Source organism: Pinus tabuliformis, chromosome 3_1 (genome assembly GCF_031772625.1).
Source record: "Pinus tabuliformis cultivar Carrire ecotype Pingquan chromosome 3_1, CPIR1, whole genome shotgun sequence".
NCBI lineage: Eukaryota > Viridiplantae > Streptophyta > Pinopsida > Pinales > Pinaceae > Pinus > Pinus tabuliformis.
In genome coordinates this window covers 662,272,475-662,294,590 of record NC_142301.1, presented here as the reverse complement: position 1 = coordinate 662,294,590, position 22,116 = coordinate 662,272,475, and positions in this window count along the sequence as shown.

The window sequence follows — 22,116 nt, the reverse complement described above, 5'->3', positions numbered from 1 at the left end:
TTCATGGAGTCACCAAGGTAGAACACAGCCTCGAAAACCTTTTTGAACTCCTGCTACCTTCAGAAATTCAATCTTATAACTACGGGAATGAGTAATCTTCAGGCTCCCGGCAGACGCACCAAAATGTTATCACAAAATCAGGTACTGAAGGCTGCCAATCAGCAAGACTCTGTGTAACTGTTTCAAACCAGGCTTTAGACTAAGGCTTAGCCTCCTTAGTCAGAGAGGGCTCTCTCACAGACTATGAATATTGACTAATGACAAGGAAAGATGGCTAACTCTTATAAGACACATGAAGAAAATATGCTGGCTGGACAAATATCAAATTAATTCCCATTGGGCTTATGGAGTCTCACACATCTCAACAAACAAAAACACCATCTTTTCATAGAAATCAGGGCTCTTTACATCTAATGTTCAAACACAACTTACATAAAACACAGTTTGCCAAAACATACAGGAAGTCAGAGCATGATACATGAGTTCTGAGTGATTATGCAATGACAAGACTGTAAAAGAACACTAAGAGAATAAACCACCATACATTTGAACAATAAGATCTATTGAGAATCCTGAGAATAAAACAACAGTCATTTGCATTACTGAAATCTGCTTTACATAAACCAAAATAGACTAGTTCTCTATCAAAACATCCAACCCCAATTACATCCAAGTCTGATCCATATATAGGAATACATGCTTAACCACCTCGAGCTTCCTCCTCCAGCATGAGGGGAGCATCGAAGGCTGCTATTAACTATCCCTATCTACTGTGTAACTAATTCATTAATTACATAATTGCTGAACTGTAACTACAAAGGGTCCTAATTTATTCAAAACTCAAAATCTGTCCTCCTCGTATCATGCTTCCTTCCTGACTCTTTGACACATGTCTTCTTTCTGTTTTGGTCGAGATATCTTGGAGGAGAATACACTGAACAAGCTGGCTTTGGATACTGGCTGCGTAGATGGCTCATTAATCAATCAAGATAAGTGCCCTGTTTTCACGGTCCTTATCTCCCATCATTCTTCACTACTTAAAGAACATGTCCCCTTCTCTTTAATTCTTCAAAACAACGCATATCACCATACTCCCCAATGAGCTGGAAGCCTTGTGGACTGAACAGGTGTACAAACCAAAATCTTTGGCAACCTTAACCAGAACCCTAACAATTCGGTCATAAAGTACCTTTAACGAAGCTTTAGCTAAAAACAAAATATTTCACCTTTCCCAAAATGTACATCTGTCATTCTCTGAATAGCTAGGAGAGTCTTTTATGGTCTCCCTTATGTTCTTGAGGCATTTCCTTCAAAAATTTGCTGACCTCATCATTAAACTCTTTGTTTTTCTTATAAAACAGCACCTACCGCAGTTTCGTAGCGCGCTACGAAACTGCTGTTTTTGCTAAAACAGAGTACATTTGCACTAAAGCGTCTTTTGTTTGAACTTATGACTTTTCAAACTTCTTCTACAGGTGTCAAAGACTTAAGTAATCTCAAAATAGTGGAACTTAAACAAAATTGACCAAAACTAAGAATATCACCTTTTCCTCAAATCAGTGAGCTAGTTGACCTAGCTGTGTCTTCAAATTTGCAATCTCCTTCTTCAAAGCTTTGTTTTTAGCTCTCAGGGTCATGTTCATTTTCCTGATATGTTTAGCTTGTTTGAGGGCTGGAACCGTCCAGGTATATACATTAGCCACTGAATCTACATGACTCACTAGGCTTCTGCTACCCTTTAACACAGCTTTTCTATAGTTGGCATACCTAACTGCACGCTCCTTAATCACATTCTTTGCTTTGACAATTTCCTCTTTGGCTGCTCCCACTTGATTCTTTATGGCAATCACATTTCCTCCTTGGGTGATGATAACCTTTCTGTTCTTGTCTTTATGTTTGACTGCCTCCACTGTTTTGGTCAATACTTCAATTACCTCTGTTCTGGGTGACTTTACAGCTTTCTCTCCTTTATGCACTTTCTCCTTTACAGCTTCTTCTCCTTTATGCACTTTCTCAGCTTCTCTAATTTGTTTCCTTGTAACTGGCCTTCTTGGCTTGAACATAAACTCCTCACTAGGCTCATCAAACCTTAATCTCTTTGAAGCTTTTGATTTCTTAGTGCTCTCAGGAGAAGATTGGGTCAAATCAATATGCATGGGTTCAAGATGCACTGGTTCTTCCTGCTCAAATTCAATAGCCTCAAGTAAATCACTTAGGCTGGCCTTTGAAATTGGACCTTCCTCCACAGCTACTGATTTGCCCTTCTCTTTGCTTAATTGACCTCTTGTTTTAACTCTTGATACACTTTCAGACCCAGCTGATCCAGGTACCTCTTTCTTATGCTTGACCTTTTCCTTTGATGATGACTGAGGTGGCTGAGGTGGCTCTTTAATAACCAAGGGCTTGACTGGTTTGTTCAACTGAGATTTAACCTTCTTTTTCTCCCTAGCCTCCTTTCTAAGCTCAGCAATAGTAGGTTCCTCCACTGATTCTTCTCTTTCTCTAAGTAGCTGTGGGGTGAGGCCTGTCTTACTTTGGAAACCGGCCATATAGATGAAAGAATTCCAATCCCTACCAATCTTCTGCAAACCATCCAGCACTAACAGTTTAACTAGGCCATGGTGAAACAATGATGTCTCACAATCATCCTTCCTCAATTGGATTTTATCACACATCTTGCTGAGGCTACGAAACAAGTAAAATGGGAGGTCTATAGATGCTTTACCCGTAAAATGCAGCAACAACTTGAAATGATAGGAATAAACTTTGTTATATCTACCTCACTAAATACTTTTGAATACAAGTAAGCATAGCATAATTAACATAACTTCTAGAATACAAAAGCATAGCACACACAGCACCTTGGTTAAATCTTCATTCACATAGACTTCTTTCAAGAATTATTTACAGGGGCTTATATCAAATTTGAAATTTTTAAACCACTCTTGCCCCCCTCTGGGAATCTCAGTTACACTAGCAATAGCCTCTGGAGATACTGGGAATTCTAACATAGATACCTTGGAACTTAAGCCTGTAAAATTCAAGGCAAACTCTTTTGTTACCTGAGTGTGACCTCCCTTCAGCTTTTCACAGAACCTCCAGCAACCAGCGTCTTTAAAGGTCTTTTTAACACCTTCATCCCTCAATGCCAGGTCCAATCCTTCGGGCTCTGCCCTCTGACACCTTCCAGACCGATGCTCCTTCTTCTCCATTACGCTTTGAAATCTTTTGCACAGAGAAACACCGGCAGCCTCAACTCAAAAAGCAAGTTCAAATTTTAGAACGCAAGCTCGCTTGAAATGCAACTCCCTTGAAGAAGAAACTCGGGTTCATTTCAATTCAAATATCTTAACATATAAGCTGGCCACTTCATGTAATGTTAACAGAACATCATGACACAACTATGCATGACAAAAACATTTGAATGGACTTAATGCACATGACTATGAACCTATTGGTGGAATGATGGCTCGTAAGTGCTTGGAAGGTACACTAACTGACAACAACCGACCGGACACAATGACTCATCCCCGGACATGACATTTTAAGGATCTGCGCTGCAAAATCCCCGAATCCGCGATTTCGTAGCGCAGACAGTTATAACTTAGCGACATGTGCTGCGAAATGGCTGGCGCTACGAAAAGGCTAAAACATTATTGCGCTTCAAAATCAACCAATCAAACTGCGCTGCGAAACTGCGAAAAGGACAAATGACATATACGAGATAAGACATGTCTTAATCAATCATGATGGAGGATGACTAACGGTTTTGAAAATGATTCTCATCAATATCATTGAAAAACATGACCCCTAAGTGGTAAACATAGGATAACAACCATTTGACATCCATTTTTAACAATGAAACTTTGGACTCGACTTATATACATGTGACTGCAGTTCTAAGTGATAACACAACCTTTGTCATCTCGTCCTTTGCCTACTTTCGATATTGGGTCATCTACTGATCTTGGCCCGGAATCTCAGGACAATCTCGTTCAAACTCCCGAGAACTTGCCGACCACTGACGGTTAGCTTGGACTGGCTATCTACCCTCTGAATTCTCTGTTTGACCCTGTAGTGATATCACCGCAGCGTCCTTACAGTCCGTACGACCAACCGGGAGTTCATTTGGAACTATCCCCTCGTACTTCTTCGACCATTCGCCGTCATTTGTTTCCAGACATGGAACCTGAAGGCGATGCTCCAGTCACCTCTTCGAAGGAGTCCGAAGTTTCTACTCCACACACTATTGAGGAGGAAGAAATGCCTTTTCCTCCTGAGGGTTTCCCTTATTCAGGGGGTATTCCCGCCAATTTTCCACCCAACTATGTGTCTTTGGCACAGTTGGTTTTAGGTACACCTAGTGCCTCGTCACCATGCCTACTTCAGGTCCATTCTTTACGAACACGACTTCCCAATAGGCTGTTACCTCAGTCCCGGTGCAACCCATTCTTCCGAATACCCTTGTATCGTCAATCCTAGTTACCCATCAGGCACAACCAACAGTTTCGAAGAATGTCTCTGTCAGTTCCTCCATCCCTCTAATCAATGGCCAGGCTGTGCCATCGCTTGGGGGGAAACACCTGAATGTTTCTATGGTGTCAAGTGCCACCAATGTGAGTGGCTCACAAGCTCACATGCTTGCTATGAACTAGCCTTCTTCTGGTATTATTTACAACCTTGCTGATCCTACTAGATCAAGCAATGTCCAGTACCAATAGGCTCAGAATCCCGTTGGTCCATCTGGATTGAGCAATGTTCAGTATCAGTAGCCCTATGGGGCTCAAGTCCAATACCAAACTCCTTACGTTCCATATGGTTCTTAAGGAATGGTTAATCAACCTTACACCCTCCAATCTGGGTAGTACATTCAGCCTGGCTATGGCCAGATTCAGTTCGGAAATTTCTCGGGCACTGTTCAAGTACTCTTGCAACAGTAAGGACAACCTCTGTAACAACAAGGGTAGCCTTTGTTACTGCAAGTGAAACCTTTGTTGCAGCAAGGGCTCTCCGCAGAACTACAAGGGAAAATGATCTCGCAGCAAGGTCAACTGCAACAACTGCAAGGTCAACCCTTGCAACAGTTGCAGCAAACCGTGCAGTAGCAGATGCAATATGCTCTGCACACCTCCCAGCCCATGTCCTTGCAGGGCCAACCTCTGCAGCCTCAGGGACAAATTTTGCAACCGCAAGGTCAACCCTTGCAACAACAAAACCAACCAGGGCAACAACAACCCTTGTATACATATTAGTAGGATCAACCCTTGCAAGGGCAGGGTCAAGGTCAAGTCCTACAACAGCATGCTCAAAATCATAATGTCCTAGGTCAATAGGTCCAGAATCCTACTAGCCAAGGGCATCAGGTACAAAACCCTAACGCCCTAGGTCACTAGGTTCAAAATCCTTTCGGTCAAGGGCAGCGGGTACATAATCCCTATGTCCAAGGGCAATAAGTGTATCAAACTTATGCCCAAGGAAAACAGGTCCAAAATCCTCTTGTTCAGGGGCAATAGGTTCATCACCCGTATGTTTAAGAACAACAGGTCCAATATCCATATGTCTAAGGTCAAAAAGTTCAACAACCTTTTAACCCATACACTGTTTATCAGAAACCTATGGTTGGATAGTTCCAAGGTATTCAAGGTCAAAATTCTCCCTATGGTCAAGGTAATCCACAATGGGGGTAGCTTCAGATGCCATATGGCCAAAATCCCCCACTGTGGGGCCAAAATCCTTACTAGCAGGGATGGGCTCCTCCGTTCGTACCCGCTTATCGACCTCCCATGCCTTTTAACACCCAATTGCCATTCTTGGCTATACTTGAGTTGCCAGATGTATCTCGCCTTACGAATGATCCCATCCTTCATTCGACATACTGGCCTCTGATGCCATCCAAGATACCAAGCGATTGTCCAAAGTTTGATGGGAAAGCTAAAGAAGATCCTCAGGCCCATGTGATGACATATCACCTCTGGTGCTCGTCGAACTCATACGTTGATGATTCCATTTGTCTCCGTCTTTTCCAACGAACCCTCACAGGCACTACAGCCAAGCGGTACATCGAGCTACCTCGAAGTACTTACCATGACTTTAACTCTTTAGCCATGGCTTTACTCACGCTTTTTTAGTTGTTAGTTTGCTATGAAACTGACACCTATTTGCTCACATCGCTTAAGCAAGATACTACGACACACATCTTTGATCACATCCATGAATGGAGATGTCGATGTTGCCTGATCAAATTTGAGATTGCTGATCAATTTCTCACTGAATGGTTCACCAAATCATTCGTGGCCCCAATTGCTCGCGATATAGCTATGGGTGGATGTGTCACTAAAGAGCAAGCCATCGCTCGTGCCCAGTACTTGGATCTAGTTTACTCTCAGTTTGGCACTTTGTATGAGTTATTACCTGATGCTCCACGACCATCATCCGATCTCGCAGCATCAAAGTCACAAGTTGTACCTCCCGTTGATGGAGTTATTGGTTCAGTATCCCAGACCCCTGCTAAATCTTCTTCCAAACAGAAGTTGGTCTCAAATGTTGTTCCTAATAGTTCGTCCCAGAATCCACCTGGCCCTGGTAAAACCTCAGAGGTCCACGCTGTCCAATCTACCGCAGTGGACAAATCCTCAAAAGGATCAACATCGTCATCATGGAATGCTAGCAGAAGTGTGTGGGAACCTGGTCTTGTCAGAGGAGAACCACAACGTCAAGACAATGGTTGTAATCTCTTCTTGATATATATATATATATGAAACTATTGATTGATTTCCTACATGATTTGTCATCTTACATATTCATGGCTTAATGTTTCTTGACTTGTTAATTAGGTTGAATTACAATTTTTCTATTATCACGGTTGTTGTTTACTTGTTTCATGTGTTTGAAGAAGGAAGCGAGAGATAACTGGAGCGAGAAAGCAAGGACATCCTCAAATGGGATAAGCGTACTAAGAGGTAGGCCCTCTTAATTGGTTATAACCTAAGGAAATATTCCATAGAATGTATCTGTTGTGACTAGACCCATTATCAGGCTAGAGGAATTTGTTTGTGTCCGCACTTATAATTTTACTTCACTACAAATTATAAGTGCTTTACTGTCATCGATGAAGGTGCTTCCACCTGCATCATGTCTACCGCATGTTGGAAGGCTATTGGTTCTCCTGCTTTGAACCAATCTCTGAACACTTTGGAAGCTTTCGATGGGCACGACTCGTGACCCTTCGATGTCTTACCTAACCTTTCCATCACTCTGGAAGGCAAGACAGTGCAAGTCGAGGTAGAAATTGTTGACACCAATCTCAATTATAATCTTCTACTCTACCAAAGATGGACTCATGCCATGCATGCTGTGGCCTCCTCTTTATTTCGGGTGATTTGCTTGCCCCATCAAAGGATGATTGTCACTATTGACCAACTAGCTTTCTTTGCCTCTTCCTTCTCAGATGGCAATGTTTCGTACGTCAAGCACACTGGTGCTCCCTGTGAGAGTGTGGGGGCAGGTCTTTTCAAAGATTTTACCTTAATGGGAATTTTTCCACTCCCACCTCCTCATGTTGCCTCTGTCAACATGATCTCGGTCAAATCTAATCCTTGGGTCATACCTTCACCAGATATTGTTGATACCTGGGGCGAGGTTATGCCGCTTAGTCCCGCTGAAGTCAATTATGTGGAAATTGTTTCGACTTCGAGTTTTGCATCCTCTGATTCTTTTATGTCGAAGACCTCTCTCGATATGTACTCTCAATCCCCGTGGCTTGGCACTTTGGAATCACCTGATCCCTTAGTCGAGACCTTCCTTGCTGATGAAGGTATCATGGAAGTCATGTCTCTCGAGGAACCACCTTGGATCAATACTCATCATCACTCCTCGTTCCTGCCTCGTCCGACAGTGATGTCTACTGTTTTCGAAGAGTCCTCTTCTCCGTTTCCGCTACCGATCGTCACTCACGAAGTATGGTTGGAAGGAAATTTGGGTAATATTACCCAAACGATGTCGATTGATATTTCTATCAAACCCAGTATCGTTGAACACGTTCATATTGGGGCATCTTATTCTCTAGATGAGATCAAGACATATACTCGTCTATTTTAGGAATTCCATGATGTGTTACGGCTTCGCCTGGTGCACCCTAGGAAGGTCACCGCTATTAAGGGTGAAGTTGAAAAACTTCTCAAAGCTGGGTTCATCTATCCCATCCCCCTTACAGACTGGGTGTCCAATATTGTCTCGGTGACTAAAAAATAGGGAACAATCCGCGTTTGTGTTGATTATCGAGACCTCAGTTGTGCATGTCCTAAAGATAACTATCATACTCCCTTCATTGATCAAATCATTGATGAATGTGTTGGGAGAGATATCTTTTCCTTTATGGACGTTTTTTTCTAGTTACAACCAGATCAACAATGCACTAGCTGATCAAGAAAAGACATCTTTTATCTGTTCGTGGGGTATGTTTGCGTACAAATAGCTCCCTTTCGACCTCAAAAATGTTGGGGCTACGCTTCAACGGGAAATGTCCTATGCGTTTCATGATATTTGCAACATTATCCAACCTTACTTGGATGACCTTCCTGCTCATTCTCGTAGGTGCCAAGATCACCCAGACCATCTTCGGCAGATTTTTCTATGTTGTAGACACTATAACATTCGGTTAAACCCGCACAAATGTGTTTTCTGCGTAGAATCTAGATGACTCCTTGGCTTCATTGTTTCCAAGGATGGTATTCGCCTTGATCCACTAAAAGTCGAGGCCATTGTAAATTTACCCCCTCCATCTTCACTGCACCAACTCCATAGTCTGCAAGGAAAGGCCAACTTTCTCCGTCGTTTTATACCCAATTATGCCGAGCTAACCACAGGATTTACCCAGTTGCTAAAACAAGGAGCGCCCTTTGTATGGGATGAGGTGGCCCAAAAATATTTTGATGATCTAAAGGCCATCCTCATAAATGTTCCTTTGTTGCACGCGCCGATTATTATCGAGATTACTTCCTTTACCTAGCCGCGGCCCCTAGCACCATTGTTATGGTCTTGGTCCAAAACGACGACGAAGGCAACGAACATGTGATCTACTACCTTAGTCAGAATCTCCTTGACAATGAAACACGTTATGCACATGTTGAGAAGTTGGCTTTGGCTATCGTCCACGCTGTTCAACGCTTTCAGCATTATATCCTTTTGCGCATGACTAAAGTGATTTCTGAATGCAACCCCATGACCTATATCCTGACTCATCAGTCGTTGAGGGGCAAATATTCTAAATGGATCATGATCCTGCAAGAATTTGATTTGGTATTTACTACTGCCAAATGTAAGAAGTCACTCGTTTTCGTCGAATTGATTTGTTCCCTTCCCTCTAAGTCTCTTCCTATTGGTGCAGATGAATAGCTTCCAAATGAGACCCTCTTTCTGATTAGCACCCTTGATCCGTGATATCATTTTGTATCTCTAGACGTCCATGTTCCGGTCCGCGTTGACTAAGGATGATCGCCGAAGGATTCGACACACTCCGAACCGTACCGTATTATTGGCGATCCTTTATACCGTGTCATTATCGATTCAATTCTTTGGTGATGCCTTATGATCGAGGAAGCTGAAAGAGTTCTCAATGATTTCAACTCCAGGGCCTGTGGTGGTCATATGTCTGGTTATGCTACTGCTCAAAAAATCCATCGCGCTGGTTATTTCTAGCTGTCTATCTTCAAGGACTGCATTCTTGCTGTTTGCAAGTGCCACGAATGCCAAATTTACCAACACAAGATGCGTGCCCTACCCGCTCACCTACACCCCGTCATTACTGTTGGTCCTTTTGCCGAATGGGGCATCAATTATATGACATGTAACCCTCGTTCAGCCGGGGGGCATGGCTATATTATTGCTGCTGTGGATTATTTCACCAAATGGGTTGAAGTGATGCCTACATACTCTGCAAACGGTAAGATAGTGACTCAATTCCTTTCAACCATGTTATTTCCAGGTTTGGCGTACCTCAAGCCATTGTCACAGACCATGGCTCCCATTTTCGAGATTACATGATGGTTGAGCTGACATCTGCATTGGGCTTGCGCCATGATGGCTTGACCCCATATTACCCTTAGGCCAACGGCCAATTTGAGGCCGTGAACAAAGCCTTGGTCACAATGCTTCAACGTACTATTGGGATGCACAAGTCAAATTGGCATCTCATGCTCTTTTCAACTTTGTGGGCCTATCGAACCTCGACCAAAGATGCAACTGATTTCACACCATTCCAGCTGGTCTATGGTCTGGAAGCAACATTTCCGATTGAATGCGAGATTCCTTCACTCAATTTAGCTGTTGAACTCCTCCCCGAAACGTCACCTCAAGAGGAACGCCTTTTATATTTAGAACGACTGGAAGAGACTCACTGTCTCATCGCCTTGGTCATCGAAGCACAAAAGAAACGGGTCAAATCCCATTTCGATCAATCGGTCTCCCCTCGCGCGTTCTCTGAGGGTGATTTGGTCTTACTATACGACCAAGCTAACGATAAGCTGGGGGCAGGCAAGTTCGAACCCATGTGGCATGGGCCCTACATTATGAAACGCGTTTTTCAGAAAGGAGCCTATGAGCTTATTGAGTATGAAGGAAATCCTATTGATAAGCCCCAAAACGGGCTTTACCTCAAGAATTACTATGCTTAGGTCATCTTGCATGGTTACTTGTGTACATTAGTGTGTCATTCATTTTTGTGTAGTGTGGTTTTGTGTGTTAGTTTTCAAACAACTTTCCTGTTTACTATGCTTTTCTTGCTTTGCAGATGTCTGCGACTCCCCACATTGGTTTCGCTGATGGTGCTTGCCGTAGTACCCGGAACCTATCATCTGTGGCATGGGCTATTTATGACCCTAACGGTGAGTTGATTGACCTTCAAGGTATCTGTCTAGGTCACACAACTAACAACATTGCTGAATACAGTGCAGTCATCGAACTATTGTCAGAAGCCATTGCTCTTGACATTAGAGAGTTGGTTGTCAACCTGGATTCACAGCTTGTCGTCCTTCAACTCAACGGGAAATATTCCGTCAGAAACCCTCAAATATTGAGAATGTATCTCCGTATCCGTCTATTGGAAAGACATTTTGATTACATTACATATCATCATATTCCTAGACGCATGAATACATTGACAGATGCATTAGCTAATCATGTGTTGGATAGACATTTACAAAACATGTGAAAATATAAAACAAACCATTTGTACCGTAGTAGACAAAAAAATACATCATATATATATATATATATATATATATATATATATATATATATGGTGATAATGTTTGATACATCAGAACCCCAAAAAATAATATGTGTGTCCTGTTAGCCCTGAGGTTCAGTGCTGCTATTTTGAAGACTAAAGGAGGGAAATGGTCTATTTTCAGAGTGCATGAAAACATGCACTAATGCGCAAAAGCCCCTGAAAACCTTACCTTTCCATCAATATGCGCCCCTTTCCACATTTCTCGAGGTCGTCCCATACCTTCATGTCCCCTGCCGTCAATCTTCCCATTGATTTAACGATCCACACTTCATCCGACCAACGTTATACACTCACCCGCTTCGACCAATCACCACCGTTAGATCATTTTCGCTAGATCTAACAGCTATCATGCATATCGCTTGGGCAAACAAGAGAGAAGGATACCCGCCCAATAAAGTGGTTTCCTCTCTCTCCTCTGTTGCTACATGGTGGGCGTTGAATGGAATCGGGAAGGCTCTGACCTTTACCACTTACCGCCCAATATAAAAAATTTCCGCTTGAATAAACCACTCTCGGGGATTATCCTTTGAGCACCTCCTCCACCTGATAGCCGTTCGATCTACCCATCTAAGATATGACGACTCAGACATATTCAGCTCCTGCCATGACTTCAAGGCTTCGGCGATTGATCTCCTCTGCCCGATAACCGTTTGATCTACCCATGTAAGATTTGATGACTCAGACTTATTCCGCTCCCGCCACGACTTCAAGCCTCCAACGATTGATCTCCTCCGCCCATTCCTCCCGATCCGACGACCCCCATTCATGATCACCATAGTTCATCCTCTGCCGCTTGGCCAACATCTCGACCATTGATCCACATCATCCAACGGCCCACGTGCCCTTGTACCCTACTTCCCATCAGTCACCCGGGGAGGAAATTTGTTGGCTTTGTCAGTGTTTTTAACAGTGAAACAGTTGAACTGAAATAACGGAATGCATGGCCGAAAGGGGAAAAAACAACAGCATGATGCAGTCGAAGCAACATAAATGATCATGGAACATCGCTAGCACGAGCGAACCACCTGACAGCGCGACGAAATTACCATAATTTGATTACCGTGTTTGTTAGAAATAGAGCTCTCTGAGCTCATGTTTGTCTAGTTATGGCATCAAGTGGTTAGAAGACAGAGGGGATAGATTAAGACATCTCGAGCCTCAGAGAGTTCGAGAGTATTGTAAAAAGCCTATAAATGGCTGAAAGTTGGAAGTAATAGAGGTTCAACTTTTGGAGACTGTGGATACTCTGTTCCTCCCAGCGTCTCATCTTCATTCCAATAATACAAGCTTCTTTTGTTGTTACATGTTCAATTGCCATCTTCTCCTCGGTTCTAAGCTTGCACTTGAATATGTTATTCATGTTTTCTTCTATGTCTAATGATAACTGTCATCTTATCTCTGCATTGATATATTAGATTTGCAAGCTTCATTTACTTTTTGTAGCTAGCCATTCATATGTGTTTATGATCCGAATTGGATCCTAAACACTATCTAAGTTTTCATGACTGTTTCAAATTATGCCAAAAGATTCAAGTCTTAGAAAAATCAAGCTATTAGAAGGAATCTTCGTGACAGTTAAATTTGTGGCCAGAGCGGAGCAACGAGGACCCTCGGTCGAGCGCGCAAACCATTGGCCCATGGTAATGCGCCCTGGCACAAATTGGAAAAACCGGAGGCTAGTTCGAGAAATGGAGGTAGATTCTGATACGTGATTAACGCTAATCACGTATCGCAGGGCGTCGCCCTCAGTGAAGGAAAGCCCCGAAGCACCCGGACCCGAAATCGCTATGAAATGCGGAAAAGTAATGCATTCGGTTCCGTATCGCAGGATTCCACAAACCAGCAAGATATCGGAAGGCCTCGAAGTGATAAGCAGTTTTGACTGAGTCCCCCCTGATACGAACGATGACCGTAGGATCTGGGGGGCCTAGATCAACGGCAAAGGCGCATCCCGATAAATGACTAGATTTGGCAAAGTTATAAAGCAAGATTACAGGGGATTTGAAGTCCGACGTGGATGATGAGTTGGAAAACGATTCGTGTTTCATGGGCGATCTTGAAGTAAACGAAATTAACAGCCATTCAAATATGATTTAAGGAATCTGACACCCAGTTCGTTAGGAAACAGGTGGCCACCTCCCTGCGAGGCGTTACCTAGTGATGATGATGCAGAGCAGAGGAATTCGAATGGACAGAGGCAGGGAAACTAGAAGGTCAGGAAGCAGAAATGAACAGTCAAAGAATAGACTGGCTTTAAAGCCACGAACTGACAGAGACAGAGTAGGCAGTGACAAGAGTTAGCTAGATGCAAAAAGCTAAGAGCAGAGAACAGAGAGTAGAAGCTGAGCTAACCTGAAGGCAACATCCAGCCAGATAGAGTCGAAGAGAGTCAGAGAGTTTGTGTACCCCATAGAAGGCTTGAGAGGTTCAAGCAAACTCCTCAGCATAGGCTTGTCATACTACTGTGACCATTAGAGGTCGAGTTTCAGTAAGGAGAGTCTGTGCACTCCATTCCTACTGACTTTTATCTATTTAGTGGGACTCGAATTGAGCTCACTGTTGTAAAAACTCTGCTTGAAAACATAATAGAGAGGCCACCACTGAAGGTTGGACCAGGAGATGTAGCCTAGGAGCATTGGGTGAACTCCTTATTAAACTTGTTGTGTTTGCATGTTTAATTGTTATGTTTTCTCTAACTGCCTCAGTGTCTATGTATTCTAGCAATCTTATCGATCCATTACATAAAGTAACATAGGCACATCCATGCACATGAGTCTGTAATACCTTTAATTCTTTGTCCTGGATAAATTCCAGATCAAGTGGTATCAGAGCTCTAGGTTACTAAGGTTAGACAAGCTTGTGCTGGATTTTGTTGTTGAATGCTAACTAGATCAAAGCTTAAATTAGGAGAAGGAGAGTTGGTTGAAACTAACCCAGAAATTGGAAGAGTCTATTTTAAGAGGAAAATGTCAGAAGAAAGTCCCTTGGAATCAGACCCCCAGTTCATGGATAGTTTTATGACCATGAGATCCATGGTGGAGGAAATGTATAGGGAATTTAAGAAAAATAGAGATGAAGATTCATCAAACTCCAAACAAGACAAAGGAGTAGAAGAATCTCTCCTCCATGACCACTCTAAAGGCAAAGGGAAAGAAGAAAAATTTCTCACACCTCCTAATAGCCTTGAAATAAAAAGAAGACATCTTTGATTAAATTAGATGTTAAATTTGATTTACCAATATATGATGGAGAGTTGAATGCAGAGAAGCTGGATAATTGGATCAGACAGATTGATGTTTATTGCAGAGTGCAGAGCATTGATTCAGACAAGAGTAAGATTCAGCTGGCCAGCCTACGCCTTGGGGGCACTGCCTTGGTATGGTGGGAAGGTAGGACACAAGCTGACATGAAGAAACATGGTAAGATTCTTTTTGTCTGGAGTGAATTTGTTTCTGTAATTAAAAAGCAATTCTATCCACTAGCCTATATGTAGCAAGCCATGATGAGCTGGCAAACTCTTCGACAACTAAAAGGGCAAAGTGTACAAGGTTACACCCAAGAATTTAGGAAAAGAGCTTTGATTCTAGGAATTTCTTTAGACTCACCTGAGACTTTGCTGAAGTATATAGGTGGTCTACACAGCTACATGAGGCACACTATCCTCATGTTTAATCCCACTAGCATAGATGAGGTATCTGTTCAGGCTACACATCTAGAAGCTAGAGGTAAGAATGGGAACCCAAAAGTTGGGGGATCATCCAAACCCACTGCAAGCAAGAATAAGGAGAAAAGAAAATAGAAATGGAAAGAGAGGAAGACAAATACTGTACAAAAGACCAAGTCTTCATGCACTCACTATAAGAAGGATGGGCATGATGATGAACACTGCTGGATTTTGCATCCGGAGCTGAAACCCAAGAAAAACGAGGGCAAAAGGAAGAAGACTGCTGCAGCTATTCAAAAGGATTTGGGGTCAGACTCAGGGGATGAAACAACAATCGCAGCCACAGGTATAAAAGGTAAAAATTCTGAAGCATCTACTAGTAATTCTGCACAATCTACTGATAATGAAGAAAATGAGAGGAAAAGACATGAGCTTTTTCATATTCGAGTTGCTTCCAAGCATCAAAAGATTGATACTTTGTTTGATAGTGGCTCACAAGTAAATTCAATTTCCGAAGCAATTATAAAGAAGTTGGTATTACTAACCACACCTCACAAAAAGCCATATCCATTAGGTTGGTTATGTGATAAAGCACAACTACAAGTGACTAGACAATGTAAACTTAGGTTTTCTTTTGGGTCAGAATTTGTAGATGAGGTTGAGTTAGATATGGTTCCTTTGGATATATGTGAATTGATTTAGGAAGTCCTTACTTGTATGATAGAAAAGCTATTTTCTATAGAGCTGAGAACAAGTATCAAATTGTTAAATATGGAATTGGATATATTGTAAGAGCTCATAAAGTCAAAAACAATTATACTCTCATAAACTCAGGGCAGATGAAACGAATTGTAAATTCATGCAAACAATTTTTACTGATGGTTGTAAAGGAAAAGAAACCTGATAAAACCAATGTATTTGAGGGCTGTGATGCTAAACAACAAGCTGATTTAGAAAAAGTTGTTTCAGAATATGATATATTGTTTCAAGAACCTAAAGGTCTGCCACCCAAAAAGGAAATAGTGCATGATATTAATTTGCAGCAAGATGCTCCATTGCCTAACATCAGAATGTACAGGTTGTCCGCTTTAGAGAATGCAGAAATCAAGAAGCAAGTACAGGAGCTGCTCGAGAAGGGGTTCATTAGACCTAGCACATCACCATGTGGGTCTCCAATTGTTTTGGTGAGAAATAAAGATGGCTCGTGGAGAATGTGCATTGATTACCGAGCATTGAATAAGATAACGATAAAAAATCATTATCCCCTTCCTCGCATAGATGATCTATTAGATCAATTGAAAGAAGCTGTTTATTTTTCCAAGTTAGACTTGCATAGTGGATATCATCAGGTCAGAGTTGCAGAGCAAGATGCATGGAAGACTGCTTTCAAAACAAAGCAGGGATTGTATGAGTGGCTGGTTATGCCTTTTGGCTTAACTAATGCTCCTGCTACTTTCATGAGAGTAATGAATGATGTACTCAGACCTTTTCTTGATGATTTTGTTATTGTATATTTGGATGACATTCTTATATTCAGCAAAACGTGGGAAGAACATTTAAAGCATGTTAAACAGACACTAGATGTATTGAAAGGAGAAAATATTTATGTTAAACTCTCAAAATGTGAATTTGGAAAAACATCTTTGAACTATTTGGGTCATATAGTAGGGGGTGGTGAACTGAAGATAGATCCCTGTAAGGTTGCAGTCATTGTAAACTGGCCTAAGCCCAAACCTGCTACAGAAGTTAGAAGCTTTCTAGGAGCAGCACAATATTTGAGAAAGTTTATTTCTAACTTTTCCTTAATTGCAGCTCCCTTACATGCTTTAATAGGATTGAACAAGGTGTTTCAGTGGGGAGGCAAACAACAGAAAGCCTTTGACACCTCGAAAGAAAAGATTAGTACAACACCAGTACTAGCACTGCCCGATCTTCAAAGACCATTTGAGATCGAAATGGATGCCAGTGACTATGCCATGGGAGCAGTGTTGATGCAGCACCGTAAAGCCATATATTATCATTCTGAAACATTTAATTTTGCAGTAGTTAACTATCCCACATATGATAAAGAATTGTATGCATTAGTACAGAGTGTGAAAAAGTGGAAACATTATTTAATGGGCAAAGAGACAGTTATACATACTGATCATCAACCACTTCAATATCTACACTCCCAAACTAAGTTGCAGCAATCAAGACATTATAGATGGATGGGTTTTCTACAACAGTTTCGTTTAGTCATTAGGTATAAAAAGGGCATACACAATAAAGTTTCAGACATGTTGTCTAGACCAATTATAAATGCATCTACTATACTTAAGCATAATTCAGTACTGCATGAAAGCTACATTGAACAATATGCTCAAGATATAGATTTTAAAGATGTATATGCAACTTTAAATCAAGGCAAACACGTAGGAGAATTGGACTATCATGTTAAGGACCAACTCTTGTATCATTTTGGGAAGCTACACATTCCAAAAACTGAAAGAGTAAAGATAATTTGAGAAGCACACACTTCTCTAATATCAGGTCACTTTGGTGTAAGTAAAACAGTTGCACAACTACAAAGATTTTGTTATTGGCCAAAAATGAATGAGACAGTTTCTAGATATGTAAGAGGGTGTACCATGTGTGCTAAAAGCAAACCCAGTAATAGAAAACTAGGCTTGTACACTCCACTACCAGTTCCTTCTCATCCTTGGGAAAGTGTTTCCATGGACTTTGTTGGAGGACTGCCTAAATCTAGGAAAGGTCATGACTATTTATATGTTGTTGTGGATAGGTTCAACAAAATGTGTATTTTGATACCTTGTAACAAACAGATTACAACTGAAAAAACTTCGAATTTGTTATTTCAGCATGTATGGGTTCATTTTGGACTACACACTTCCATTATATCTGATCGAGACACCCGATTTGTTTGGAAATTTTGGTCGAGTTTGTGGGAATTGATGGACACCAGGCTGAAGAAGAGTACAACTTTTCATCCGCAAATAGATGGCCAAACAGAAGTGGTCAACAGGACAATGATCCAGTTGCTCAGAGGCTATTGCAGCAAGCATCCCAAACTTTGAGATGAACATTTATGTTATGTGCAACATGCTCATAATCGAGCTAAACATTCTTCTACATAGAGATCTCCTTTTGAGACCTGTTTTGGTTTCATACCAAGGTCTCCCTTGGATTTTTCCTTTGGTAAAGACATAGCGGTTAATGGAAACAGTGATGTGGACAAGGGAACCAAGTTCATTGAAAAAATCCAAGAGATTCACCACGCAGTACATGAACAACTGGAAAAGAGCCAAGCCAAGTACAAGGCAAGGCATGACAAGCATCAGATGGAGCATAGTTTCCAAGTTGGTGATCAAGTCCGGCTGTATATCTGCAAAGACAGAATGCAAGGTGAAGGTAAGAAGCTGAAGCCAATAAGGTATGGACCTTTCAAGATACTTGAGGAAATTGGTGAGAATGTTTTTCGCCTTGATCTACCAACTTACATTGACATCTACTCAGTTGTTAATGCAGACAACTTGAGACTTTTTGAACCTTCATTAATTGAAGATCCCAAAGAGCAGAGTCAATTGCCTTCTATTGATGATTTGTTGCCTAAATATCTTAAGGAGTTGCAGGAAGATACAATTCTGGACAGGAAGGTGAGGACCACGCGTAGGGGGAATGTTGAATACCTTAGGATTGGACTCAAAGGTTCAAAGCCAAGCAATGCGAAATGGATAGAAATTAAGCAAGCGAGGAATCAATACCCTCACTTGATTGATGCTTTGAAGAAAACCAGCTTTTGGTGGTCCAAAAGCTTTTTCAATGCGAAGGTCGTGATTCGAGTTGGATCCTAAACACTATCTAAGTTTTCATGATTGTTTCAAATTATGCCAAAAGATTCAAGTCTTAGAAAAATCAAGCTATCAAAAGGAATCCTCGTGATAGTTGCAGTTGTGGCCAGAGCGGAGCAACGAGGACCCTCGGTCGAGCACGCAGACCGTTGGCCCATGGTGACGCGCCCTCGCACAAATTGGCAAAACCGGAGGCTAGTTCGAGAAACGAAGGTAGATTCTAATACGTGATTAGCGCTAAGCACTAATCGCGTATCGCAGGGCGTCCCCCTCAGTGAAGGAAAGCCCCGAAGCGCCTGGATCCGAAATCGCTATGAAATGCGGAAAAGTAATGCATTTAGTTCTGTAGCGCGGGATTCCACAAACCAGCAGGATATCAGAAGGCCTCGAGGTGGTAAGCAGTTTTGACTGAATCCCGCCCGATGCCACACATCGAGCGACACGCGTCTGGCGGATGAGAGAGAAAATCGCTCGCATCGGGTGAGTAAACGTCATGCAACTTGCCCGCCCAATACGAATGACAATCGTAGGATCCGGGAGGCCTAAATCAACGATGGAGGTGCATCCCGATAAATGATCAGATTTGGCGAAGTTATAAAGAAATATTACAGGGGATTTGAAGTCTGACGTGGATGATGAGTTGGCAAACGATTCGTGTTTTTCGGGCGATCTTGAAGCAAACAGAATTAACAACCATTCAAATATGATTCAAGGAATCTGACACCCAGTTCGTTAGGAAACATGTGGTCACTTCCTGTGAGGCATTACCCAGTGATGATGACACAGAGCAGAGGAATTCGAATGGACAGAGGGAGGGAAACCAGAAGGTTGGGAAGCGGAAACGAATAGTCAAAGAACAAATTGGCTTTAAAGCCACGAACTGACAGAGAGAGAGCAAGCAGTGACAAGAGTTAGCTAGACCAGAAAGCTAAGAGCAGAGAATAGAGAGTAGAAGCCGAGTTGACCTGAAGGCAACATCAAGCCAGACAACGCCGGAGAGAGTCAAAGAGTCTATGTACTCCATAGAAGGCTTGAGAGGTTCAAGCAAACTCCTCGGCATAGGCCTGTCATACTACTGTGACCATTAGAGGTCGAGTTTCAGTAAGGAGAGTCTATGCACTCCATTCCTACTTACTTTTATCTGTTTAGTGGGACTCGAATTGAGCTCATTGTTGTAAAAAATCTGCTTGAAAACATAATAGAGAGGCCACCACTGAAGGCTGGACCAGGAGACGTAGCCCAGGAGCATTGGGTGAACTCCTTATTAAACTTGTTGTGTTTACATGTTTGACTATTATGTTTTCTCTAACTGCCTCAGTGTCTATGTATTCTAGCAATCTTATCGATCCATTGCTTAAAGTAGCATAGGCACATCCATGCACATGAGTCTGTAATACCTTTAATTCTTTTTCCTGGATAAATTCTAGATTAGTTTATGTATGTATTTGTTGATACAGTCAGGATTCTCCATCTATTCATTGAATCTATAAACCATTGAGCATTAGTGGTCGAAAGCCTTGTCAAGCTGAGGGTGTTCATGCATGTCTTGAGTGAAAACAGAGTTGAAACAATCATCTGACTTGATCCAAACCCCAATCCATTCCAATAGTTCAGAGAACGATATTGAATATTTATATGTTAACGGGCATCTCCTAGCTACAACCTAGGAGAGTTTCCTGGAGTGCTAACATAATTAGCGCCTATGCCGGGGAGAGGAGATTGAAGCTAGCTTCCCTGGGGGACGACACAGATCCAACTTTGATGATAGACAAAGTCTGGACACTATTTGGGTTGTAGTCATCTATCTGGAAACTCTACTGGAGGACGAACCTCTTGGCGACTCCACTCCATAGTTCTGGCTCAGTTTGTGAGGCATACTCGGAGAAATCCCTAGAAGCCACAAGCTGACCCAGTTCCTGACCCTGAAAAAATCATCAAAGAAAGAAAGGCGTTGCAAAAAGGAGCATCAGGTTTAGGTAGCTCTGAACAATATACTATATCTCTTCAAGAAAATCCTGTAATAGAACAAATACATGTTGAGAGTATTGCATCTAATACTAGCAGTGAAGAAAGAATTTCAGAGATTCATAGAGCTCCTTATTCTTTAGGTTCTTCTTTCATTGTAAGCCCAAAGGAAGCCTCTCCTCGTATCCATCATACTCCTTTAGTCCTATCAGTCACTCCTCAATCCTCTGTAATTCAGACTTCCAGTTCTCTTATAGCCACCAAAGCGATGGCAACACCACAGGCACCTACCAAAATCGAAAGAATCATAGCTGCTAGGTATGGACCTCTAGTACTGCCCACTCCTTTGGAAGCCATGCCTACTGGAGAATATCAAAAGTATATGCCTAAGTTCACTGGGACTGAAGGTGTTACAGCTGAGGAACATCTTGAATCATTCTATAGCTATGCTGATAACCTAGACATTAGTGAAGCTGATGTATGGATGAGAGTCTTTGTCCAAAGTCTAGATGGAGAGGCTAGAAAATGGTTCAGAGAACTGACCCCAAGGTCTATAGCAGATATTGATGCTTTAGATGATGCATTCCTAAAGCATTTGGGGGGGGGGGGGGGGGGGGGTGTAAGAAGGATCTACTTTACTACCACACCGAGTTTGGGAACTTAAAGAGGGAAAATGGTGAGTTTTTGTTTGATTTTAATAAGAGGTTTAACCATATGTACAACAAGATACTAGCTAAAGTAAAACCCACCACTACCTCTGCTAAACTCAGCTATGCTAGTGCCTTTGATTCTGACTTCTATCTACTATTGAGGGAGAGACGATGTGCTAGCTTGGTTGATATGCAGGATGTAGCCTTGGAAGTAGAATCAAACATCATGGCTGCAGAGAAGCTCAAGGGGAATGTTGATAGAAGGAGACAGAGGGGCGAATCTTCATCATCTTCAGATCCCAAGATTGATAAAATGACCAAGATGATAGAGTCATTAACCTTTGAAATCTCCAAATTAAAGGTTGAGCAGCACCCTGGGAAAGGAAGAGTTCTTAATACCTTTGCTCCTAGAAATCCAAATCCATATAGAAGAGCTAATGAGCAGTTGCAGATTCTGCAAAGAAGCAAAGATTCCAATGAATACCAAAGGGTGAAGACCCCTTTCCGGAATGCAGTCATGGAAGAAGAATAATTTGAAGAAGATGATGAGATCTATTTTCTGGAAGACAAAGGTAGTGCCTCCTTTTTTACCATAGCTGCCTATGAAAATTCATTATTCAATGACCAGATCAGCCAAGAGTGGGATGGTGGAGCTGTTCTGCAAACTGATGATCAACACAAATATGATCTGAGGTTGAA